Raw genomic sequence first — 26,719 nt, forward strand, 5'->3', positions numbered from 1 at the left:
AAGAAAATGAGAGACAGAGAGAGGAAAGAAAGAGAGGCAAGAAAGAAAGAAGGAAAGGAAAGGAAAGGAACAGAAAGGAAGGAAGGAAGGAAGAGAAAGTGAGAAATAAAGTGAGAAAGAGAGAGAAAGAAGGAAGGAAGGAAAAAAGGAAGGAAGGAAAAAGAAAGAGAGAAAGAAAGAGAGAAACAAAGACAGACAGACAGAAAGAAAGAAAGAAAGAAAGAAAGAAAGAAAGAAAGAAAGAAAGAAAGAAAGAAAGAAAGAAAAAGAAAGAAAGAAAAAGAGACATTTGAAAACACAAACAATCCTGCCCTAAGCACTTCCAGCAGGAGGCAGCCCTGCTGACCCCTTGACTTAGCCCAGTGAAATTGAGGGCAGACTCCTGACCTCCAGAGCTAGGAGAGAGTCCATCTGTGTTGTTCGAAGTTATCAAATTGGAGGTGATTTGTCACAGCAACCACAGGAAGCTAACGCACCCTCCCACATACCTGGAGCTTCCTATCCCCAAGTCTGCTGAATGTCTCCCCGTAGCGTGGATTAGCAGCTGACATGCGGATCTTTCACTGATTTGTTTATCCCTCTCCACTTACTGAATGTCTGCTCCATAAAAGCAGGAATTTTGTTTGTTGCGAGATCCCCTGCACCTAGCACAGTGCCTGGCAGATAGCAGATGCTCAGCAAACACCCTCTGCAATGCTGCACCTGAGTCCTGAGGAGGGAGGAGGAGCAGATCCTGGGGTGAGCCAGGAGACAGAGCTCCCAGCAGAGGCAGCGGCAAGGGCAGAGTCTGAGTCACAGTCAATCCCATCCTTCCAGATGGCCGCTGTAGGACCCATGGATAAACTTCCATCTAGCCCGGCCTCCACAGAGAACTCCCTTCAACTGAAGCCATGGAAGCTGGGAACTCACTTAAGAGCCCTACAGTGAGACATTAAGAGCATAGACCCTGAAGCCAGGCTGCCTAGGTTCAAATCTCAGCTCTGTCACTCACTAGCTGAGTGACTCTGGGCTAGTTAATTAACCTCTCTGTGCCAATTCCCTCATCTATAGAATAAGGATAATGAGAGTGCCCATCTCATAGGGCTATCGTGAGGATTGAAACAGCTAATGCATTTAGCACAGTGCCTGGCACACGGTACACATGGTCTCCTGTTCCTATTTGGGTGGAAAAGTCCAGCAAGTTGCAAAGATTGTTAAAAAGCAACGAGAGTATACCAGGGTGTCTTAACTGACAAGCAAAGGGTGTGATTAAAAGACAAGCCAGGTTGGCAGCAGAACATCAGCTTTCTTCGTGCCTGAGCCATAGATGAGGAATTAAAATGTAGCCTGGCAACGCTTTGAGAAAAATTAATCACCCCTGCTACCTGCCTGCCCCTGCCCATCCCATTTAACCTGCACTCTCCTGCCCCCCACCCTACCCCAAAGGGATCCTGGAGCCTCCTGTTGCACAGGCCTGGCTGTGACATCCACAACACACCCCAGCTCGGCCCAGTGAGTTGTTTTCCAGCCTCATCTGTCCAGACACAGCCCCGTAAAGAGAGGGCCGAATGCAGAGCCAAGGCTGTGTTGACTGCAGAAGAGACGGAAGGAAATAGATGGGGTGGGGGTTGGTGCATCGTGTGGGTCTCACATGTGGCTTCCCTCCAGCAAGCCCCCTGCACTCCCCGCCAGATGTAAGGAGGGAGGGAGGGGTGAAAGTGGGGTTTCCCCCAGAGGCAGCAGAGCTGGAGAAGGGCCTGGGCTGCAGGGACCTGTGTACAGGGCATGAGATGTCACCGGGGGCTTCCTACACGAGACGCAGTGAGTCATCAGGGTGCAGGGTGGAGGCTCTGAAGGAAGAGCCCAGGGGAATACGGGAAAGAGGTGACATGAGAATCCATCGGCCACCACCCCAGTCCTCCCTCCTCTGTCCAGGAGCAGGGCCAGGGCCCAAGAGACAGGGGGAGCTTTCTGCAGGAGGGACATCCGCCCTGAGAGGAACCCGGGTTGTCATAGCCGCACAGACACTGCAAGCCAGGAGCCGTGGCCACACCCATGGGGCAGGGGCATCAGAACGGGGCAGAAACAGAGGCTTGTCCCCCGAGGGCTGTGAGCATGTGTTTGAGGTGACCGAGGGGAGACAAAGCAAGTGACAGAGACGCCTTCTCGTCAGCAGTGGTTCCCTCCGCAGGTCTCCGGGGACAGTGGGTCCCAGGGGACAGGAACACTGGGGGGCTGTCACGGGTGCCGCATCAGGATGTCCCCTTCTGCCCTGAGCAGCAGGCAGTCCCCTCGAGGACTCCACATCATCAGCCTCTGGCCCGAGGGCTTCCCAGCGCCTCCCTTTCTCTGTTTTGGGTGACTTGGGCAGGCACTGGCATCTACATCTGGCACTCCTGGCCCCTGGTGGGTGTGACCTGGGCCCTCTCATCAGACACGCTTCAATCCCATCCCACACAGCCCAGGGCCAGGCCCTGGCACCTCATGCACAGCCTCAGACGCTGCACCCGGGATCCAGGCACTGAGACTCTGCACGTGGCCCCATCCCAGTGTCTCAGAGGGACATGAGGCTTGAATTTCTCCTGGGACACTGGAAACCCCGCATCTCAAGGTGTTGCCTAAGAGGATGCTTGGTGCTGCATCCTCCCTGCAGTAACCACCATTTAATAAGGCCAGAAGAAGTGGAGAAGGCGCAGCTGATGGGGCCGCCATGTGTTCAAAAGCAGCCCCCACCCATGCACAAGCAGCCCTCAGAGGTACCAAGGCAGCTCCAACCAGCAGGTAAAACGGCGGCTGGAATGTGCAGAGCCAGCCCAGATCACAGCCTGGATCTCAATTTGCAAGAAAGAACTTTCCGGGTTGAGCAGCTGCCATGAGTCCTGGTGGCTTGGCATTTTCTCCTGGAGGCTGTTCTCAGAGCCAGACGGGGGGCGGGGGCTCCCCTTGGCCTCTCTGGGCCCCCGCAGTCTGCACCGAGCTTGGAGTCACCAGGCTGATTTCACGGACGTTTACAGAGCCTGCAGGAGACCATAGCTTAGTGCGTCCCCTGCTAATTAAAGGACAGTGGCCAGTTGTTCCCTGTCAGAGATTACAAAGGATGATTGCTTTGAACCCAGGGAGCGGATAGGAGTGTATCAGACGCCAAAACCTGGTGCCTGCCACCTGGCATTCTTTGGAAGTGACCCTTTGAGGAGCAGTGGCCATTGTCTGGAGATGGGTATTGGGGAGCCTCCCTCTCAGCTCTGGGGACTCAACTCTGCCCACGTACAGCAGGAGGACGATGTCCTGAAGCTATGCCTGTCCTTGTCCAAGGAGGGTTGGGGGCTTTGCATGGGGGTGTATGAATGCCTGCAGGCCTGGGGGTCAGGGGACCCGTGCAGGGTTGGAAGAGGGTGTCTCGGCCACAGGACCAGCCCTGCTTCAGCCAGTGAAGCCATGTGTCGAAATACGGCCCAGCATTGCTCAATCTTCCAGCAGCCAGGACAACCTGGGTTTGAGTCCCTGCTACAGATAAAAGAACCGAATTCGACCATTTGTCTCCAGCCATTCTCAGCCTCTGCCTCTCTCCCCAGCCCCTCCACCCCTGTGTTCAAGGAAGGCAGAGCCCAGAACCTGTCATGTGGGGCCTTGGGCTTTCCACAGCCTGATCGGTGCTAGTTTCTGGGGAGCACTTTGGGGGACACTTTCAGATTCTCTCGAATGCTTCATACCCGGACTGCAATCTCCCATTCCACCAGCAATTTCAGGACCATGTGGGAAATTTCATCAAATTTGCAAGTGTGTTGTTTCTCCTTTTACCCCCACTCTGTCCGTGAGATGCTCTAATTCACCAGATGTCATGTGTCTTTGGGATTCATATTCTATGTTAAGTCCTTTGAAAGCAATCAACAGCTGTAATCCAATTACTATTGGCTGCATCTTTCATGCTCTTTTGCCCCAAACCTCATCCTGTGTGCCAAGCTCACCACACACACACACACACGCCCCACAACAGATGCCAGTTTTGTGCCTCGCTGCCTCACATAACATGGGAGCGTTGAGTAGTGAACAGCTGATGTGCATGAATTCATGTGGGAGGTCGTGTGGGCCCTGAAGCTTTCACACTCACAAACCGGCGTCCGGCTGGGTTGTCATGGAGATCAGGTGGAGGGACACCAGGGCTCCCCCCAGGACTCTGGGTCTCCTCTGATGAGCAGGTCACATGGGAATCTGAGGGGAGTCACAGGCACGAACTGCATATTAAATACACCCAACTCACCGTGTCTGTGTGTGCGTGGGCGTGTGTGGGTGTGGAGTGAGCATGTGTGTGAGTGCACATATAAGTGTGGCTATGTGTGTTAGTGTGTGCATATGAGTGTGTCTGTGTGAGTGTGTATGTATCAGTGTGCATATATGCGTGGGCATGAGTGTATATGCATGAGTGTATCTGTGTGTGAGCACATGGATGCGTGAGTGTGTGTGGGCATGTGCATCTGTGTGTGTGTGTGTGTAAGCGTGCTGGTTTGCATGCACAGGTGTCCAGGTACCACATGGGATGAAAATTCGATGGCTCTGAAGATCTACTGGACACATTTCACATCCTAACAGAGCTCTTAGGCTCCAAGGGGTCACTGAATGGACAATGAATGTTTCTGAGTCCAGGCGGCGCTGATTCAGCAATGCAGGAAGGCAGCTCCTGGAGTTCCAGGAATGACCTGCACCCCTTTTCTCTCCCTCACAGTCACCCGCCCCTCCCCACGTCCCTTCCTCTCCCCCTCTCTGTTTGCTTTCCGAGCCTCTCCCTTTCCCGGTCTCATTTCTCACACGTTCATCACTTCGTCCTGCGGTTCAATTCCCCTCCACCCCTCATCGTGGACTGTGGGATGAGAGAGCCACAGCCTCATCCCTGACGTAACCAAAACTCTTGGCACCAGCTTAGGCCTGTTTCTCAGTCTTATAAACCGGTCTCAAATCAGGGACATGTAAGGTTCTGAGGAAAATAATCACGACTAGGTGATTCCCCTTTGTGTTACCATAAGGCCGTAAGACAGAGATTCTCTTAACGTTTTTAGTGCAACCCCCTCGTAAGAAACCCATTGCAAACTGCCACCCAGCACACACGCACATCCATTTATACAGAAACGCAACACGTTTCCCCAAACGACACTCACCCTCGCTGCACACAGTGCGCTTTGATGTCTCCTGACCTAGTCTCTTCTGGTCTATTGCAGATTTTCAATGCCGGCCCCGACCCTCTAAATTGATTTCAAGACCCACTAATGCATCACAGCCTGCGATTTGATAAACTCCACGCTAAGACACATCCCACTGTGAGGTGTTCGACCCAGAGGCCATTTATCCTGCAGTGACCTCAGAGCAGGATTCACCCTGAGGCGCGTCCCCTCCTTCTCAGTCGGGCAGGGAGGAGGGGGCTCTGTACCATGGGACCCGCAGAGGTCGTGGTCTCAGGGTTTGTGCCCTGTAGCTGCTGTATGTCCAGCAGCTGGCAGGGCGGGAAGTTTGGGGGTGGGGGTGTCACTCCCACAGGCACACAGCACACAGCAGAACCCTGGCCTGAAGCCACTTAGCCCTGTGGCCTCTTGAGTCTACCTGGGAGCAGGCCCTGGGGGACAGCTGTGGGGACAGGGACTCCCAATGCACAGAACGGGCCATGAGCTGGGCAAGCTGCTCCTTCCCATAACCTCAGACCTTTCTTCTGAACCACTCAGGACCAGCTCCTGGGAGCTTGCAGACAATCCTGGGCCCAGAGAAGCAGGCAGATGAGGCTGCTGGTAGCACTAATATGGGTTGTTAATATCATCCTGTGGTTATTACTTTACTTACGTCACCCACCAGTACACTCAATCCTGCACATGTCCCCTCACTTCATGCTCATGGGGTTTGCAAGATGGGACGAGCCCTCGCCGCAGGTGATGAGGGTGATAAATGGCACTGGACATTCCTGGAGCACCTGTTGGTGCCCATGGCGGGGCTTAGTGCTCCATTTGAGTCTGGAGACTTTACTCTGCAATAGCAGCTGTGTGACCCCAGGTAAGTGGTTTAACCTTTCTGTGCCTCTTCTTTCTCAACTCTAAAAGAGGATAATAAAGTCCCTGCCCTCAAGGAATCAAAGATGTGTAAGAAGGGCCTGGCACATGGCAGGCAGGCAGTATAGATGGCTGGGATTAGCCCCACTATACAGATGAGAAAACTGAGGCTCAGAGTCACTGGGCTGGCAGGAAGTGGGACCTGCACCCAGTCTTGTCTGACGCTGAGCTCTTTGGCCTCCCTCCCTTACGGCTGCCTTCAGAAGGGACAGAGCAGAGGACCACCCCCTCGCACACACACAGGGGCTGAGCATCCAAGGACCCCAATCACCTGGCTGAGAGCACCCCTGCTCCCATGGGGACACTGACGGCTCCGTGTACCCGGCATTCAGGCCTCAAACCACCCACTCCACACAGCACGGGGCTTCCTCAGAACGCGTCCCTCCCCAAGGGCCATTTCTCTGCGGGATGGCGCTGCTGCTGTGGGGACGACCCCTCCTCCCTCCTTCACAATGACCTGCCCTCACCTGACTTGTCTCTTGGCAGACGCTGTCCCACACATCTCTGTCATTTGCACGCCACCGTGATGATGGTCTTCCTAGCCGCAAGTGTGACAGGGCCTTTTAGTTTCCGACACATTCATAGCCCGATTTCACCTGATTTCACTTACGAAGGCAGGTTTCCCTTCCCAGCCTCACATAGGGGTGGTCTCAGTGGAGTTCAAGAGGCTGTGGGCTGGGAAGGGGGGCAGAAGAGAACCCAGCCCACCTCAAGCAGGAGGCGGCAGGGTCCCTCCAGCCATCTGGAGACAGCCAAGGACCTCCACCACTGCAGTTCTCCACACTGAACCTGGCCACCCCCACTCCACACTGGGACAGATGCTAGAGGGGCAAACCCCAAATACCCTCCCTAACCAGAAACCGAAATCCACCAGATCCCAGCCCGGCCTGGCCAGATAGGCTGACTTTCCAATGCAGTCGAAAATACAGATTTTTATAACTAAAATGTAAATGTTGGCAACTAATTTATGTTCAATCATTTTTTTGTTGTTTTGTTTTGTTTTTTTTTTTTTTGTTTTGTTTTGTTTTGTTTTGTTTTGTTTGCATAGAGGGCTTTCTGGTGCAAACCTGACCCCACCTGGGAGCAGGCCCCGGGCTCCACTCCTGGTGAAGAGCCCTCAGACCCATAGGAGGGGCTTGTCAATATCACCTTCTCAGGTGAGCCTCATACATAAGCAGGTGCGGTGGGTTAACCAAGCCTACATCTTTAACCATGTGATAACCACAGTACCAGGGTTCTGCCATCAAATCTTTTCTATCCTCAGTCCTGCCTTGGGAATTCAGACTCACCCAGAATTCAGAGTTTCACAGACCCAGAAGAGAATGTGATGCCAGATTGTTCTGAATTGTTTGGTTTTAAAGCAAGATCAAATGATTACATTTGTGATCTGAAATCATTTGTTTGTGTCATGCCAAGCTAAATCTCCTCCACATTATTTTCTTTAAATTCTCCCCAGAACGGGGAGCAATATTAATTGTTTCCAATGAAAAGACTGCCCCTTTCATCAAAGCCGTGAGCTTTATCTGCTGCTTTTGAATCTAACGCTGGCTTGGGGAAAGGATTGTAAATAGCAGGTCTTCTTTGTGCACTTTATGCTTCCAAATGTGCTAGTTGGAATAAAGGAGTGAAAAGTTAAAAAATCCTCTCTTGTAAATGTTTAGAAATTGCACTAGAGTTATGTCTTGCTCTTCAAGGGGAGAGGTCACCCACCCAAGGCACAGTCACAGCTGTTCAGCTCCCCTGGGTTCCGAATGTCACTAGATCTTGGCTTCCCTCTGACCTTGGCAGGTCAGACTGTGAAGGACACTCACTGTCTGAGTGACCTCACACCAGGTACAGGGATGGGGGAAAGAGGCACATCTGGCTCGTAGGACGGTCCTGCATGGCCACTTTTCTGGCAGGGAGGTGACACCTGCAAAGGAATCTCTCATTCCTCCCAGCTCCAGTCAGTTTCAACAAGAGGCGGGATTTTCTTTCCTCTCAATTATTATAGTATTTTTTCTAATAGTCAAAGTCACAGCTCATTTTGAAAGTTTTTAAAAATAGAAGAAAACAAGCTTTTAAATCACAAGTGACTCCAACACCAAAGATAAGCAGCATTCGCATTTTGCTCTGTAGTGCTCCTGTTAGACAATACACGCATATTATCACACTTATGCACTTACACATATTTGCTTCATTAAAATATAATAAAGCTTTATGGGCCTGGCGCAGGGGCTCATGACTGTAATCCCAGCACTTTGGGAGTCCAAGACAGGAGGATCACTGAAGGTCGGGAGTTTGAGACCAGCTTGGACAACATGGTGAAACCCCAGCTCTAAAATACAAAAATTAGCTGGGTGTGGTGGCATGTGCCTGTAATCTCAGCTACTCGGAAGGCTGAGGCAGGAGAATTGTTTGAACCTAGGAGGTGGAGTTTGCAGTGAGTCGAGATCGCACCATTGCACTCCAGTCTGGGCAACAGAGTGAGACTCTCTTAAAAAAAAAAAAAAAAAAAAGAGCTTTGTTTACACTAAACAATATTTTGTGTCCATATTTACACATTGATAACAACAGATCACTATAGTTTTTGGTGTGGGCATATGTAGATATAATTATTAAACAAATTTCCTACTTATTATCCAGTTACGGTTGTATCACCTATCAGTGATGTAACTTCAGCCAAGATAGAAGTTTATCTCATAAAAACCAAGACTGGGCTGGACACAGTGACTCATGCCAGTAATCCCCACACTTTGGGAGGCTGAGGCGAGTGTTTCACTTGAAGTCATGAGTTGGAGGCCAGCCTGGTCAATATGGTGAAACCCTGTCTCTACTAAAAAATCTGCGTGCTATAAAGGAATTCCTGAGGCTGGGTTCTTTATAGAAGAGAGGTTTAATTGGCTCACAGTTCTGCAGGCTGTACAAGTATGACACCAGCATCTGCTCCTGGGGAGGCCTCAGGAAGCTTCCAATCATGGCAGAAGGCAAAAGGGAAACAGGTACATCACATGGTGAGAGAAAGAGCAAGAGAGGGAGGAGGACGTGCCAGGCCCTTTAAACAACCAGATCTCCCATAAACTTAGAGCAAGAACTCAGTCATTGCCATTGGGACGGCACCAAGCCATTGTGAGAGGGATCTGCCCACATCACCAAAACGCCTCCCACCAGGCCCCACCTCCAACATCAGGGATCACATTTCAACATGAGATTTGGAGAGGACCAACATCCAAACCATATCAAGACAGAGGTTATAGAAGGGAGTTTCCAAAAATGCCACCCAACAATTTTATTACCTCCCATTGGCCAGAACCTGGTCACATGACCACAACTCACTGCAAGGAAGCCTGGGAAAATGTAGCCTGCCCACCCACTAGGAGAGGGGAGCACTGGTGCCAGGGTGCGGGACCACCAGTGGGCATTCATGCTTCCAACTTCTTTCTTTTTATGAAAATCCTTAGAGATCCATCTTTCCATATTTTTCTGACTATTTCCTAGGGATAAATGCCTATAAATGAAATTTGGGACCAAAAGTTATGTACTTTCATTGGTCAGTTGCCAAATTGCCCTCTGGAAAGGTTGTACCAATGAACTCAACAAGAGGTGGGGTTCTATTGCATGAAATGTTTCTCCACCCCACGTTTCCTTTTAATCCACATCCTTTGCACATCTCTTCAGAATCCCTGCTTCCTACATCATAACCTTGGGATTTAATACGTGATTTTCGTTCAGGTTATTACTGATATCAGATTTACCTGGCTATGCGTGAACCCAGCCACAGCTTTAGGGAAAGGGATGTCTCTTTCAGCGGTGAAGAGAATAAAAACTAATAATCCTCAGAGACTTTGAAACTGAAGTGGGCAGGGAAGGTGGAAAGAACCGATCTCATTCTATGAAGAGCACGGAGGGATTTTCACGGCGCATGTGGTGCTGAGTACAGCAGACCAGGCTCCCAGGGGCACCCAGAGAGCAGCGTTTCCTCAACAGAAGAGGAGTGAGCACTGCACAGAGTTGCGGAAACGGAATCCCAGACAGGGGTAACAGTACATGCAAAGGCCCCACGGCAGGCACTGGCTTGGCCTGCTGGAGGAGCAGAAAGGAAGCCAGTGTGTCTGGAGTAGAGGGGACCGACTTGTCCAGGTTTGCCCAAAACTTTCCTGGTTTTAACACTAGAAACCCCATGTCCCAGGAAACTTCTGAGTCTCAGCCAAGCTGGGATGCTTTGCCTGGAACTGCCCATGTTATAAAACTGAACGGTCTGTGCCCCACAACCCCCCTCAGTCCAGAAAAAGCTGAGGCAGTGGGTCACCCTAGACTGGAGCAACATGCATGACGGTGGGAAGAGTCAGTGATTCTCTTTCATGTCCTCTCTCCCCTCGACCTCAGGAGTCACCCAGGTGGGCACTGGCATCCAGGATGAAAACTTCCCAGCATCCCTTGCAGCAAGCAGTGGCCACGTGACCAGGCAGTGGCCAATGCACATGAGGCCAGTGCACAGCAACTGCCTTTACAGGAAGGGAGGTTTGTGTCCTCTTGTTCTCTTCTCCCCTCCCTGCTGGCTGGCAATAGATAGGATGGACACTGTGGGGAAGCTACACCCAAAGGAAGTCAGAGCAGCAAGATGGAAGTAGCCAAGACCCTGAAACATGCACAGAGAAGAATCACCCAACTGGCTTGGACTTTCATGTGAAAGGAATGAACCTCTGTCTCAGTAAAGCCACCATGATTCAGGGTCCTTGTCATATTCACTGAGGCCGTAAGGTAATTGTTAGAAAGAACAGGAGGGGAGATGGAGTCGGAGAGGCAAGGAGAGGTCAGATCACATCAGGCGTGTAGGCCAAGGCGGAGGAAGAAACAGGCGACACAGGACTCAAGGACCACACCTGCTCCCAGGCGAAGGGAGTTTGCTGTGGGTGCCCCTCCCTGTCCGTGTGTCCAGTGTGTGGATATTCTTTATACCTTACCCGTATTGTACAAATACTTTTTTCTATTCAATATTTAGAAGACATTGCATTAAATAGCAAGATGGCAGATGAACATCAGGAAGGAACATTAGGAACATCCACGGTGTTCCATCCAGGAACCTTCACCATGGAAACCCTTGTGCTCATGGGCCTGGTCTCAAGACGCAGTCAGCTGTTGGGGATCAGAGGCCGCACTCATCGTAGCAGAGAGGCAGGACCAGCTGGGAGAGGGTCCTTCTGTGACACCAATGGCATCACCGGGCTGTGGGAAGTGACTCAGCTGCCAGAACTCACACAATATCATTCTGCACCAAAACCTCACTGGAAAAATGGTAAATTCTCAGTTTCTCCATTAACAGCACCTCTCAGATGAATCTCTGTCCTCCATCGCTTCTCCATGAAACAACATTTTATAGCTTTGCTTGGGTCTATTTTTCAATGTATTTTTTCTTTTACTAACTGATTGAAAGATTAGATATAGATATAGATATAGATATGTATGTGTATATATATATATAGTGTGTGTGATTTTGCCTCTGCCAGTCAGGATAATCATGGTTTAATTCCTAGTATTATTATTACCAACATCTTTTAGTTTTTTTAAGCTTTTCAATTCCTAAGGGTATTAATCAGGATCTTTCTGCCTCGTGAGACAGAAAATAAATCCAAACTGTGTAAGAGGAAAAAGAACACTCATCACTAGCATTTAGAAGTTCCCAAGCTTAGCTTGCTTGGGGTACAGCTAAATCTAGTTTCCAGGGTCATCCTGTAACTCTCTCTCTCTACTTCCTCAACTTTGGCTCCATGTTTAGCTCCATGACCCTCAGATTTAAACAGCAGCACTGGCTCCTCCCCAGATCTCCAGCTCCCTGACCCTCAAACTCCAACTCCAGCACCAGCTCCACCCGGGTCTCCAGCTCCACCATCCTCAAACTACAACAGCAGCACCAGCTCCCGCGTGGATCTCCAGCTCAATGACTCTCAGACTTGGGAGGCAGCACCGGCTCCCCACCAAGACTCCAGCTCTACAACACTCAAACTAGAACAGCAGCACCGGCTACTCCCTGGCTCTCCAGCTCCCTCAAACTTCAACGATAGCACTGGCTGTTCCCCAGGACCACCAGCTCCACAACCCTCAACTTACATGGCGGTAGCACCAGCTCCTCCATAGGTCTCCAGCTCCACAACCATCAAACTTGAACCGCAACACCAGCTCCTCTTCGGCCTCCAGCTCCACAATCCGCAAACAACAACAGCAACACCTGCGCCTCCCTGAATCTCCAGCTCAACAACTCTCAGACGTGAGAGGCAGCACCAGCACCTCCCCAAGGCTGCAGTTCCACGACCCTCAGATTTGAACAGCGGTAGCACCACCTCCCGTGCAGGTCTCCAGTTTCACGAACCTTAAACTAGAACAGCAGCACCATCGCCTCCCTGGGTTTCCAGCTCCACGACCCTAAGACTTGAATGACAGAACCAGGTCACCCCTAGGGCACCAGCTCCGAGACCCACAGATTTGAACGGCAGCGCCGGCTCTTCCCGGGATCTCCAGCTCCACAGCCCTCAGACTAGATCAGCACCACCGGCTCCCCTCTGGGTCTCCCTTCAGCTCCACAATCCGTGGACATGAACAATAGCACCGGCTCCTCCCTGGGTCTCCAGCTTCACTCCCCTCAGACACAAACAGCAGCAGCACCAGCTCCTCCCCCTGTCTCCAGTTCCACGAACCTCAAACTACAACAGCAGTACCAGCCTCTCCCCAGGTCTCCAGTTCCAAGACCCTCAAAATACAATGGCATGACCGGCTCCTCCCTGGGTCTCCAGCTCCCAAACCCTCAAACTTCAAGTGACACACCGGACCCTCCCCACAGTTAAACAGCAGCACAGGCTCTTCCCCAAATCTCCAGATCCACGACCCTCTGACTTAAGTGCTTAAAGCACCGGCTCCTCCCAAGGTCTCCAGTTCCACGACAATCAAACTATACAGCAGCACTAGCTCCTCCCCAGGCCTACAGCTCCACCACCCGCACACTAGACACCGAGACTACGTCCTCCCCGCGCTCCAGCTACATGACCCTCAGACTTGAAGAGCAGCAGCAGCTCCTCCGTGTACCTCAAGCCCCATGACCCTCAGACTTGAACAAGAGCAACACCAGCTCCCCCCCAGGGCCCCAGCTTCAGGACCCACAGATATAAACAGCAGCACCGGCTCTTCCTGAGACCTCCAGCTCCACTACCCTCAAACTGGAACACAGCACCAGCTCCTCCTTGGGTCTCCAGCTCCACGACCCTCACACTAGAACAGTAACACCGGTTCCTCCCTGGATCTCCAGCTCAATGACTCTCAGACTTGAAAGGCAGCACCGGCTCCTCACAAAGGTTCTGGCTCCAAGATCCTCAAACTAGAAAAGCAGCAGCTGCTGTCCTTGGGTCTCCAGCTCTACAACCCTCAAAGTAGAAGAGCAGCCCTGACTGTTGCCCGAGTCTCCAGCTCCTCAAGTCTGAGGGTTGTAGAGCTGGAGACCCAGGGAGGAGTCAGTGCTGCTGTTCTAGTTTGAGGGTCGTGGATCTGGAGACCCAGGGAGGAGTCAGCGCTGCTGTTCTAGTTTGAGGGTCGTGGATCTGGAGACTCAGGGTGGAGCCGGTGCTGCTGTTCTAGCATGAGGGTCGTGGAGCTGGAAGACCCCGAGAGGAGCTGCTGCTGCTGTCCTAGTTTGAAGATCATGGAGCTGGAGAACCGGGGAGGAGCCATTTGAACAGCAGCGCCGGCTCCTCCCCAGGTCTCAGGCTCCATGACCCTCAGACTTAAAAAGCCATAGTACGGGCTTCACCCTGGGTCTTCAGCTCTACAGCCCTCAGACATGAGGAGCAGCAACACCGCCTCCTCCCCCTTTCTCCAGTTCCATGAACCTCAAACTACAACAGCAGTACCGGCCTCTCCCCAGGTCTCCAGATACACAACCCTCAAAATAAAATGGCATCACCGGCTCCTCCCTGGTTCTCCAGCTCCCAAACCCTCAAACTTCAACTGACACACCGGATCCTCCCCACAGTTAAACAGCAACACGGGCTATTCCCCAAAGCTCCAGATCCACGACCCCCTGACTTAAATGGCGTTAACACCAGCTCCTCCCTAAGTCTCCAGTTCCACGACCCTCAAACTACACAGCAGCACCGGCTCCTCCCCAGGTCTACAGCTCCACCACCCTCACACTAGACACCGAGACTACCCCCTCCCTACTCTTCTGCTACACGATCCTTAGACTTGAACAGCAGCAGCGGCTCCTCCCTGTACCTCAAGCCCCGTGACCCTCAGACCTGAACAACAGCAACAACAGCTCCCTCCGGTGTCTCCAGCTCCACAACCCTCAGCCATAAACAACAGCAGCACCAGCTTCCCCTCCCCCAGTATCTCCAGCTCCACCACCCTCATACTAGAACAGCACCAGTCCTCCCTGTGTCTCCGGCTCCATGATCCTCAACCTACAACAGCAACACCGGCTCCTCCCTGGATCTCCAGCTCAACAACTCTCAGACTTGAGAGGCGGCACCGGCAACTCCCCAAGGCTCCAGCTCCACGACCCTCAGATTTGAACAGCAGTAGCACCACCTCCTATCCACGTCTCCAGCTTCATGAACCTTAAACTAGAAAAGCAGCACCGCTGCCTCCCTGGGTTTTCAGCTCCAAGAACCTAAGACACGAATGGCAGAACTGGCTCCCCCGCAGAGCTCCAGCTCCAGGACCCACAGATTTCAATGCGAGCACCAGCTCCTCCAGGGATCTCTACCTCCACTACTCTCAAACTAGAACAGCAGCACCAGCTCCTCCCCCTGTCTCCACTTCCATGACCCTCAAACTACAACAGCAGTACCAGACTCTCCCCAGGTCTCCAGATACACGACCCTCAAAATACAATGGCATCACCGGCTGCTCCCTGGGTCTCCAGCTCCTCAAACTTCAATTGACACACTGGATCCTCCCCACAGTTAAACAGCAGCACGGGCTGTTCCCCAAAACTCCAGATCCACGACCTTCTGACTTAAATGGCGGTAGCATTGGTTCCTCCCTAGGTCTCCAGTTCCATGACCCTCAAACTCCACAGCAGCACCGGCTCCTCCCCAGGTCTACAGCTCCACCACCCTCACACTAGACACCAAGACTACCTCCTCCCCTACACGACCCTCAGACTTGAACAGAGGCAGCGACGCCTCTCTGTACCTCAAGCCCCATGACCCTCAGATTTGAACAACAGCAACACCATCTGCCCCCCAGGGCTCCAGCTCCAGAACCCACAGATTTAAACACCAGCACCAGCTCATCTCTGGTTCTCCAGCTCCACAAGCCTCAGTCATGAACAACAGACCCGCTCCTCCCTGAGTCTCCATATTCACTGCCCTCACCAGAACAGCAACACCGGGTCCTCCCTGGATCTCCAGCTCAATGACTCTCAGACTTGAAAGGAAGCATCGGCTCCTCTGTGGGTCTCCGGAACCACGACACTCAAAAAAACACGGATCCTCCCTGGGTCTGCAGCTCCACCAACCTCAAACTAGAACAAGACCCTTCCTCACGGGGTCGCCAGCTTCCAGACCCTCAAACTACAACATTGCTCCTCCCTGGGTCTGCAGCTCCATGACCCTCAAACCAGAACAAGACCTCTCCTCCCTGGGTCGCCAGGTTCCAGACCCTCGAGTTTCAACAACATTGCTCCTGCCTGGGTGTGCAGCTCCACGACCCTCAAACTACAACATAACCTCTCCTCCCTGGGTTGCCAGCTCCCAGACCCTCTTACTACAACAACATTGCTCCTCCCTGGGTCTGTAGCTCCACGACCCTCAAACTAGAACATGACCTCTCCTCCCTGAGTCGCCAGGTTCCAGACCCTCAAACTTCAACAACATTGCTCCTGCCTGGGTCTGCAGCTCCACGACCCTCAAACTAGAAGAAGACCTCTCCTCCCTGGATCGACACCTTCCAGACTCTCTTACTACAACAACACTGCTTCTCCCTGGGTCTGCAGCTCCACGACCCTCAAACCAGAACAAGACTTCTCCTCCCTGGGTCGTCAGCTTCCAGAACCTCGAACTTCAACAACATTGCTCCTCCCTGGGTCTGCAGTTCCACGACCCTCAAACTAGAACAAGACCTCTGTGCCCTGAGTCGCCAGCTTCCAGACCCTCAAACTACAACATTGCTCCTCCCTGGGTCTGCAGCTCCATGACCCTCAAATGAGAAAAAGACCTTTCCTCCCTGGGTTGACAGCTTCCAGACTCTCTTACTACAACAACATTGCTCCTGCCTGGGTCTACAGCTCCACGACCCTGAAACTAGAACAAGACTTCTCCTCCCTGGATCTCCAGCTTCCCAACCCTCGAACTTCAACAACATTGCTTCTCCCTGGGTCTGAAACTCCACGACCTTCAAAGGAGAACAAGACCACTCCTCCCTGGGTCACCAGGTTCCAGACCCTGAAACTGCAACAACATTGCTCCTGCTTGGGTCTGCAGCTCCACGACCTTCAAACTACAACATGACCTCTCCTCCCTGGGTCGCCAGGTTCCAGACCCTCAAACTTCAACAACATTGCTCCTGCCTGGGTCTGCAGCTCCACGACCCTCAAACTAGAACATGACCTCTCCTCCCTGGGTCGCCAGGTTCCAGACCCTCAAACTTCAACAACATTGCTCCTGCCTGGGTCTGGAGCTCCATGACCCTGAAACTAGAACATGACCTCTCCTCCCTGAGTCGCCAGGTTCCAGACCCTCAAACTTCAACAACATTGCTCCTGCCTGGGTCTGGAGCTCCATGACCCTGAAACTAGAACATGACCTCTCCTCCCTGGGTCGCCAGGTTCCAGACCCTTGAAGTTCAACAACATTGCTCCTGCCTGGGTCTGCAGCTCCACGACCCTCAAACTAGAACATGACCTCTTCTTCCTGGGTCACCAGGTTCCCAACCTCTTACTACAACAACATTGCTCCTCCCTAGGTCTGCAGCTCCACAACCCTCAAACTACAATAAGACCTCTCCTCCCTGGGTCGACAGCTTCCAGACCCTCTTACTACAACAACATTGCTCCTCCCTGGGTCTGTAGCTCCATGACCCTCAGACAAGAACAAGACCTCTCCTCCCTCAGTCTCCAGCTTCCTAACCCTCGAACTTCAACAATTTTGCCTCTCCCTCGGTCTGCAACTCCACGACCCTCAAACGAGAACAAGACCTCTCCTCCCTGGGTCGCCAGGTTCCAGACCCTCGAACTTCAACAACATTGCTCCTGCCTGGGTCTGCAGCTCCACGACCCTCAAACTAGAACATGACCTCTCCTCTCTGGGTCGCCAGGTTCCAGACCCTCAAACTTCAACAACAGTGCTCCTGCCTGGGTCTGGAGCTCCATGACCCTGAAACTAGAACATGACCTCGCCTCCCTGAGTCGACAGGTTCCAGACCCTCAAACTTCAACAACATTGCTCCTCCCTGGGTCTGGAGCTCCATGACCCTCAAACTAGAACATGACTTCTCCTCCATGGGTTGCCAGCTTCCAGACCCTTGAAGTTCAACAACATTGCTCCTGCCTGGGTCTGCAGCTCCACGACCCTCAAACTAGAACATGACCTCTTCTTCCTGGGTCACCAGGTTCCCAACCTCTTACTACAACAACATTGCTCCTCCCTGGGTCTGCAGCTCCACGACCCTCAAACTACAATAAGACCTCTCCTCCCTGGGTCGACAGCTTCCAGACCCTCTTACTACAACAACATTGCTCCTCCCTGGGTCTGTAGCTCCATGACCCTCAGACAAGAACAAGACCTCTCCTCCCTCAGTCTCCAGCTTCCCAACCCTCGAACTTCAACAATTTTGCCTCTCCCTCGGTCTGCAACTCCACGACCCTCAAACGAGAACAAGACCTCTCCTCCCTGGGTCGCCAGGTTCCAGACCCTCGAACTTCAACAACATTGCTCCTGCCTGGGTCTGCAGCTCCACGACCCTCAAACTAGAACATGACCTCTCCTCTCTGGGTCGCCAGGTTCCAGACCCTCAAACTTCAACAACATTGCTCCTGCCTGGGTCTGGAGCTCCATGACCCTGAAACTAGAACATGACCTCTCCTCCCTGGGTCGCCAGGTTCCAGACCCTCGAACTTCAACAACATTGCTCCTGCCTGGGTCTGGAGCTCCACGACCCTCAAACTAAAACAAGATTTCTCCTCCCTGGGTCACCAGGTCCCAGACCCTCAAACTTCAACAACATTGCTCCTGCCTGGGTCTGGAGCTCCAACCCCTGAAACTAGAACATGACCTCTCCTCCCTGAGTCGACAGGTTCCAGACCCTCAAACTTCAACAACATTGCTCCTGCCTGGGTCTGGAGCTCCATGACCCTCAAACTAGAAGAAGACCTCTCCTCCCTGGGTCGCCAGGTTCCAGACCCTTGAAATTCAACAACATTGCTCCTGCCTGGGTCTGCAGCTCCACGACCCTCAAACTAGAACATGACCTCTTCTTCCTGGGTCACCAGGTTCCCAACCTCTTACTACAACAACATTGCTCCTCCCTGGGTCTGCAGCTCCACGACCCTCAAACTACAATAAGACCTCTCCTCCCTGGGTCGACAGCTTCCAGACCCTCTTACTACAACAACATTGCTCCTCCCTGGGTCTGTAGCTCCATGACCCTCAGACAAGAACAAGACCTCTCCTCCCTCAGTCTCCAGCTTCCTAACCCTCGAACTTCAACAATTTTGCCTCTCCCTGGGTCTGCAACTCCACGACCCTCAAACGAGAACAAGACCTCTCCTCCCTGGGTCGCCAGGTTCCAGACCCTCAAACTTCAACAACATTGCTCCTGCCTGGGTCTGCAGCTCCACGACCCTCAAACTAGAACATGACCTCTCCTCTCTGGGTCGCCAGGTTCCAGACCCTCAAACTTCAACAACAGTGCTCCTGCCTGGGTCTGGAGCTCCATGACCCTGAAACTAGAACATGACCTCTCCTCCCTGAGTCGCCAGGTTCCAGACCCTCAAACTTCAACAACATTGCTCCTGCCTGGGTCTGGAGCTCCATGACCCTCAAACTAGAACACGACTTCTCCTCCATGGGTTGCCAGCTTCCAGACCCTTGAAGTTCAACAACATTGCTCCTGCCTGGGTCTGCAGCTCCACGACCCTCAAACTAGAACATGACCTCTTCTTCCTGGGTCACCAGGTTCCCAACCTCTTACTACAACAACATTGCTCCTCCCTGGGTCTGCAGCTCCACGACCCTCAAACTACAATAAGACCTCTCCTCCCTGGGTCGACAGCTTCCAGACCCTCTTACTACAACAACATTGCTCCTCCCTGGGTCTGTAGCTCCATGACCCTCAGACAAGAACAAGACCTCTCCTCCCTCAGTCTCCAGCTTCCCAACCCTCGAACTTCAACAATTTTGCCTCTCCCTCAGTCTGCAACTCCACGACCCTCAAATGAGAACAAGACCTCTCCTCCCTGGGTCGCCAGGTTCCAGACCCTCAAACTTCAACAACATTGCTCCTGCCTGGGTCTGCAGCTCCACGACCCTCAAACTAAAAGAATACCTCTCCTCCCTGGGTCGCCAGCTCCCAGACCCTCAAACTTCAACAACATTGCTCCTGCCTGGGTCTGGAGCTCCAACCCCTGAAACTAGAACATGACCTCTCCTCCCTGAGTCGACAGGTTCCAGACCCTCAAACTTCAACAACATTGCTCCTGCCTGGGTCTGGAGCTCCATGACCCTCAAACTAGAAGAAGACCTCTCCTCCCTGGGTCGCCAGGTTCCAGACCCTTGAAATTCAACAACATTGCTCCTGCCTGGGTCTGCAGCTCCACGACCCTCAAACTAGAACATGACCTCTTCTTCCTGGGTCACCAGGTTCCCAACCTCTTACTACAACAACATTGCTCCTCCCTGGGTCTGCAGCTCCACGACCCTCAAACTACAATAAGACCTCTCCTCCCTGGGTCGACAGCTTCCAGACCCTCTTACTACAACAACATTGCTCCTCCCTGGTTCTGTAGCTCCATGACCCTCAGACAAGAACAAGACCTCTCCTCCCTCAGTCTCCAGCTTCCTAACCCTCGAACTTCAACAATTTTACCTCTCCCTGGGTCTGCAACTCCACGACCCTCAAACGAGAACAAGACCTCTCCCCTGGGTCGCCAGGTTCCAGACCCTCGAACTTCAACAACATTGCTCCTGCCTGGGTCTGCAGCTCCACGACCCTCAAACTAGAACATGACCTCTCCTCTCTGGGTCGCCAGGTTCCAGACCCTCAAACTTCAACAACAGTGCTCCTGCCTGGGTCTGGAGCTCCATGACCCTGAAACTAGAACATGACCTCTCCTCCCTGAGTCGCCAGGTTCCAGACCCTCAAACTTCAACAACATTGCTCCTGCCTGGGTCTGGAGCTCCATGACCCTCAAACTAGAACACGACTTCTCCTCCATGGGTTGCCAGCTTCCAGACCCTTGAAGTTCAACAACATTGCTCCTGCCTGGGTCTGCAGCTCCACGACCCTCAAACTAGAACATGACCTCTTCTTCCTGGGTCACCAGGTTCCCAACCCTCTTACTACAACAACATTGCTCCTCCCTGGGTCTGCAGCTCCACGACCCTCAAACTACAATAAGACCTCTCCTCCCTGGGTCGACAGCTTCCAGACCCTCTTACTACAACAACATTGCTCCTCCCTGGGTCTGTAGCTCCATGACCCTCAGACAAGAACAAGACCTCTCCTCCCTCAGTCTCCAGCTTCCTAACCCTCGAACTTCAACAATTTTGCCTCTCCCTGGGTCTGCAACTCCACGACCCTCAAACGAGAACAAGACCTCTCCTCCCTGGGTCGCCAGGTTCCAGACCCTCAAACTTCAACAACATTGCTCCTGCCTGGGTCTGCAGCTCCACGACCCTCAAACTAGAACATGACCTCTCCTCTCTGGGTCGCCAGGTTCCAGACCCTCAAACTTCAACAACAGTGCTCCTGCCTGGGTCTGGAGCTCCATGACCCTGAAACTAGAACATGACCTCTCCTCCCTGAGTCGCCAGGTTCCAGACCCTCAAACTTCAACAACATTGCTCCTGCCTGGGTCTGGAGCTCCATGACCCTCAAACTAGAACACGACTTCTCCTCCATGGGTTGCCAGCTTCCAGACCCTTGAAGTTCAACAACATTGCTCCTGCCTGGGTCTGCAGCTCCACGACCCTCAAACTAGAACATGACCTCTTCTTCCTGGGTCACCAGGTTCCCAACCTCTTACTACAACAACATTGCTCCTCCCTGGGTCTGCAGCTCCACGACCCTCAAACTACAATAAGACCTCTCCTCCCTGGGTCGACAGCTTCCAGACCCTCTTACTACAACAACATTGCTCCTCCCTGGTTCTGTAGCTCCATGACCCTCAGACAAGAACAAGACCTCTCCTCCCTCAGTCTCCAGCTTCCCAACCCTCGAACTTCAACAATTTTGCCTCTCCCTCAGTCTGCAACTCCACGACCCTCAAATGAGAACAAGACCTCTCCTCCCTGGGTCGCCAGGTTCCAGACCCTCAAACTTCAACAACATTGCTCCTGCCTGGGTCTGCAGCTCCACGACCCTCAAACTAAAAGAATACCTCTCCTCCCTGGGTCGCCAGCTCCCAGACCCTCAAACTTCAACAACATTGCTCCTGCCTGGGTCTGGAGCTCCAACCCCTGAAACTAGAACATGACCTCTCCTCCCTGAGTCGACAGGTTCCAGACCCTCAAACTTCAACAACATTGCTCCTGCCTGGGTCTGGAGCTCCATGACCCTCAAACTAGAAGAAGACCTCTCCTCCCTGGGTCGCCAGGTTCCAGACCCTTGAAATTCAACAACATTGCTCCTGCCTGGGTCTGCAGCTCCACGACCCTCAAACTAGAACATGACCTCTTCTTCCTGGGTCACCAGGTTCCCAACCTCTTACTACAACAACATTGCTCCTCCCTGGGTCTGCAGCTCCACGACCCTCAAACTACAATAAGACCTCTCCTCCCTGGGTCGACAGCTTCCAGACCCTCTTACTACAACAACATTGCTCCTCCCTGGGTCTGTAGCTCCATGACCCTCAGACAAGAACAAGACCTCTCCTCCCTCAGTCTCCAGCTTCCTAACCCTCGAACTTCAACAATTTTGTTTGCCTCTCCCTGGGTCTGCAACTCCACGACCCTCAAACGAGAACAAGACCTCTCCTCCCTGGGTCGCCAGGTTCCAGACCCTCGAACTTCAACAACATTGCTCCTGCCTGGGTCTGCAGCTCCACGACCCTCAAACTAGAACATGACCTCTCCTCTCTGGGTCGCCAGGTTCCAGACCCTCAAACTTCAACAACAGTGCTCCTGCCTGGGTCTGGAGCTCCATGACCCTGAAACTAGAACATGACCTCTCCTCCCTGAGTCGCCAGGTTCCAGACCCTCAAACTTCAACAACATTGCTCCTGCCTGGGTCTGGAGCTCCATGACCCTCAAACTAGAACATGACTTCTCCTCCATGGGTTGCCAGCTTCCAGACCCTTGAAGTTCAACAACATTGCTCCTGCCTGGGTCTGCAGCTCCACGACCCTCAAACTAGAACATGACCTCTTCTTCCTGGGTCACCAGGTTCCCAACCTCTTACTACAACAACATTGCTCCTCCCTGGGTCTGCAGCTCCACGACCCTCAAACTACAATAAGACCTCTCCTCCCTGGGTCGACAGCTTCCAGACCCTCTTACTACAACAACATTGCTCCTCCCTGGGTCTGTAGCTCCATGACCCTCAGACAAGAACAAGACCTCTCCTCCCTCAGTCTCCAGCTTCCCAACCCTCGAACTTCAACAATTTTGCCTCTCCCTCAGTCTGCAACTCCACGACCCTCAAATGAGAACAAGACCTCTCCTCCCTGGGTCGCCAGGTTCCAGACCCTCAAACTTCAACAACATTGCTCCTGCCTGGGTCTGCAGCTCCACGACCCTCAAACTAAAAGAATACCTCTCCTCCCTGGGTCGCCAGCTCCCAGACCCTCAAACTTCAACAACATTGCTCCTGCCTGGGTCTGGAGCTCCAACCCCTGAAACTAGAACATGACCTCTCCTCCCTGAGTCGACAGGTTCCAGACCCTCAAACTTCAACAACATTGCTCCTGCCTGGGTCTGGAGCTCCATGACCCTCAAACTAGAAGAAGACCTCTCCTCCCTGGGTCGCCAGGTTCCAGACCCTTGAAATTCAACAACATTGCTCCTGCCTGGGTCTGCAGCTCCACGACCCTCAAACTAGAACATGACCTCTTCTTCCTGGGTCACCAGGTTCCCAACCTCTTACTACAACAACATTGCTCCTCCCTGGGTCTGCAGCTCCACGACCCTCAAACTACAATAAGACCTCTCCTCCCTGGGTCGACAGCTTCCAGACCCTCTTACTACAACAACATTGCTCCTCCCTGGGTCTGTAGCTCCATGACCCTCAGACAAGAACAAGACCTCTCCTCCCTCAGTCTCCAGCTTCCTAACCCTCGAACTTCAACAATTTTGCCTCTCCCTCGGTCTGCAACTCCACGACCCTCAAACGAGAACAAGACCTCTCCTCCCTGGGTCGCCAGGTTCCAGACCCTCGAACTTCAACAACATTGCTCCTGCCTGGGTCTGCAGCTCCACGACCCTCAAACTAGAACATGACCTCTCCTCTCTGGGTCGCCAGGTTCCAGACCCTCAAACTTCAACAACAGTGCTCCTGCCTGGGTCTGGAGCTCCATGACCCTGAAACTAGAACATGACCTCTCCTCCCTGAGTCGCCAGGTTCCAGACCCTCAAACTTCAACAACATTGCTCCTGCCTGGGTCTGGAGCTCCATGACCCTCAAACTAGAACACGACTTCTCCTCCATGGGTTGCCAGCTTCCAGACCCTTGAAGTTCAACAACATTGCTCCTGCCTGGGTCTGCAGCTCCACGACCCTCAAACTAGAACATGACCTCTTCTTCCTGGGTCACCAGGTTCCCAACCTCTTACTACAACAACATTGCTCCTCCCTGGGTCTGCAGCTCCACGACCCTCAAACTACAATAAGACCTCTCCTCCCTGGGTCGACAGCTTCCAGACCCTCTTACTACAACAACATTGCTCCTCCCTGGGTCTGTAGCTCCATGACCCTCAGACAAGAACAAGACCTCTCCTCCCTCAGTCTCCAGCTTCCCAACCCTCGAACTTCAACAATTTTGCCTCTCCCTCGGTCTGCAACTCCACGACCCTCAAACGAGAACAAGACCTCTCCTCCCTGGGTCGCCAGGTTCCAGACCCTCAAACTTCAACAACATTGCTCCTGCCTGGGTCTGCAGCTCCACGACCCTCAAACTAAAAGAATACCTCTCCTCCCTGGGTCGCCAGCTCCCAGACCCTCAAACTTCAACAACATTGCTCCTGCCTGGGTCTGGAGCTCTAACCCCTGAAACTAGAACATGACCTCTCCTCCCTGAGTCGACAGGTTCCAGACCCTCAAACTTCAACAACATTGCTCCTGCCTGGGTCTGGAGCTCCATGACCCTCAAACTAGAAGAAGACCTCTCCTCCCTGGGTCGCCAGGTTCCAGACCCTTGAAATTCAACAACATTGCTCCTGCCTGGGTCTGCAGCTCCACGACCCTCAAACTAGAGCATGACCTCTTCTTCCTGGGTCACCAGGTTCCCAACCTCTTACTACAACAACATTGCTCCTCGCTGGGTCTGCAGCTCCACGACCCTCAAACTACAATAAGACCGCTCCTCCCTGCGTCGACAGCTTCCAGACCCTCTTACTACAACAACATTGCTCCTCCCTGGGTCTGTAGCTCCATGACCCTCAGACAAGAACAAGACCTCTCCTCCCTCAGTCTCCAGCTTCCTAACCCTCGAACTTCAACAATTTTGCCTCTCCCTCGGTCTGCAACTCCACGACCCTCAAACGAGAACAAGACCTCTCCTCCCTGGGTCGCCAGGTTCCAGACCCTCGAACTTCAACAACATTGCTCCTGCCTGGGTCTGCAGCTCCACGACCCTCAAACTAGAACATGACCTCTCCTCTCTGGGTCGCCAGGTTCCAGACCCTCAAACTTCAACAACATTGCTCCTGCCTGGGTCTGGAGCTCCATGACCCTGAAACTAGAACATGACCTCTCCTCCCTGAGTCGCCAGGTTCCAGACCCTCAAACTTCAACAACATTGCTCCTCCCTGGGTCTGGAGCTCCATGACCCTCAAACTAGAACATGACTTCTCCTCCATGGGTTGCCAGCTTCCAGACCCTTGAAGTTCAACAACATTGCTCCTGCCTGGGTCTGCAGCTCCACGACCCTCAAACTAGAACATGACCTCTTCTTCCTGGGTCACCAGGTTCCCAACCTCTTACTACAACAACATTGCTCCTCCCTGGGTCTGCAGCTCCACGACCCTCAAACTACAATAAGACCTCTCCTCCCTGGGTCGACAGCTTCCAGACCCTCTTACTACAACAACATTGCTCCTCCCTGGGTCTGTAGCTCCATGACCCTCAGACAAGAACAAGACCTCTCCTCCCTCAGTCTCCAGCTTCCCAACCCTCGAACTTCAACAATTTTGCCTCTCCCTCGGTCTGCAACTCCACGACCCTCAAACGAGAACAAGACCTCTCCTCCCTGGGTCGCCAGGTTCCAGACCCTCGAACTTCAACAACATTGCTCCTGCCTGGGTCTGCAGCTCCACGACCCTCAAACTAAAAGAATACCTCTCCTCCCTGGGTCGCCAGCTCCCAGACCCTCAAACTTCAACAACATTGCTCCTGCCTGGGTCTGCAGCTCCACGACCCTCAAACTAGAACATGACCTCTCCTCTCTGGGTCGCCAGGTTCCAGACCCTCAAACTTCAACAACATTGCTCCTGCCTGGGTCTGGAGCTCCATGACCCTGAAACTAGAACATGACCTCTCCTCCCTGAGTCGCCAGGTTCCAGACCCTCAAACTTCAACAACATTGCTCCTGCCTGGGTCTGGAGCTCCATGACCCTGAAACTAGAACATGACCTCTCCTCCCTGGGTCGCCAGGTTCCAGACCCTCGAACTTCAACAACATTGCTCCTGCCTGGGTCTGGAGCTCCAACCCCTGAAACTAGAACATGACCTCTCCTCCCTGAGTCGACAGGTTCCAGACCCTCAAACTTCAACAACATTGCTCCTGCCTCGGTCTGGAGCTCCATGACCCTCAAACTAGAAGAAGACCTCTCCTCCCTGGGTCGCCAGGTTCCAGACCCTTGAAATTCAACAACATTGCTCCTGCCTGGGTCTGCAGCTCCACGACCCTCAAACTAGAACATGACCTCTTCTTCCTGGGTCACCAGGTTCCCAACCTCTTACTACAACAACATTGCTCCTCCCTGGGTCTGCAGCTCCACGACCCTCAAACTACAATAAGACCTCTCCTCCCTGGGTCGACAGCTTCCAGACCCTCTTACTACAACAACATTGCTCCTCCCTGGGTCTGTAGCTCCATGACCCTCAGACAAGAACAAGACCTCTCCTCCCTCAGTCTCCAGCTTCCTAACCCTCGAACTTCAACAATTTTGCCTCTCCCTCGGTCTGCAACTCCACGACCCTCAAACGAGAACAAGACCTCTCTGCCCTAGGTCGCCAGGTTCCAGACCCTCAAACTTCAACAACATTGCTCCTGCCTGGGTCTGCAGTTCCACGACCCTCAAACTAGAACATGAC

General features: G+C 52.9%; 2 long non-coding RNA genes across 4 annotated transcripts in view; one reads left to right on the top strand and one right to left on the bottom strand.

Moving 5' to 3' along the window:
• Positions 1–26,719, bottom strand: part of LOC126964403 (uncharacterized) — a 298,069-nt gene that overhangs the window by 210,091 nt on the left and 61,259 nt on the right. The window lies entirely within an intron of this gene.
• LOC126964402 (uncharacterized) lies at positions 14,964–26,170 on the top strand. 2 transcript variants are annotated; one of them, XR_007729357.1, is made up of 4 exons: positions 14,964–15,882; positions 16,664–16,859; positions 18,034–18,131; positions 25,078–26,170. It is a non-coding gene; the product is annotated as an uncharacterized LOC126964402 (long non-coding RNA). The 2 variants fall into 2 exon arrangements; XR_007729356.1 differs by having other exon boundaries at positions 14,964–16,859.

This window comes from Macaca thibetana, chromosome 10, assembly GCF_024542745.1.
Source record: "Macaca thibetana thibetana isolate TM-01 chromosome 10, ASM2454274v1, whole genome shotgun sequence".
Taxonomy (NCBI): Eukaryota; Metazoa; Chordata; class Mammalia; order Primates; family Cercopithecidae; genus Macaca; species Macaca thibetana.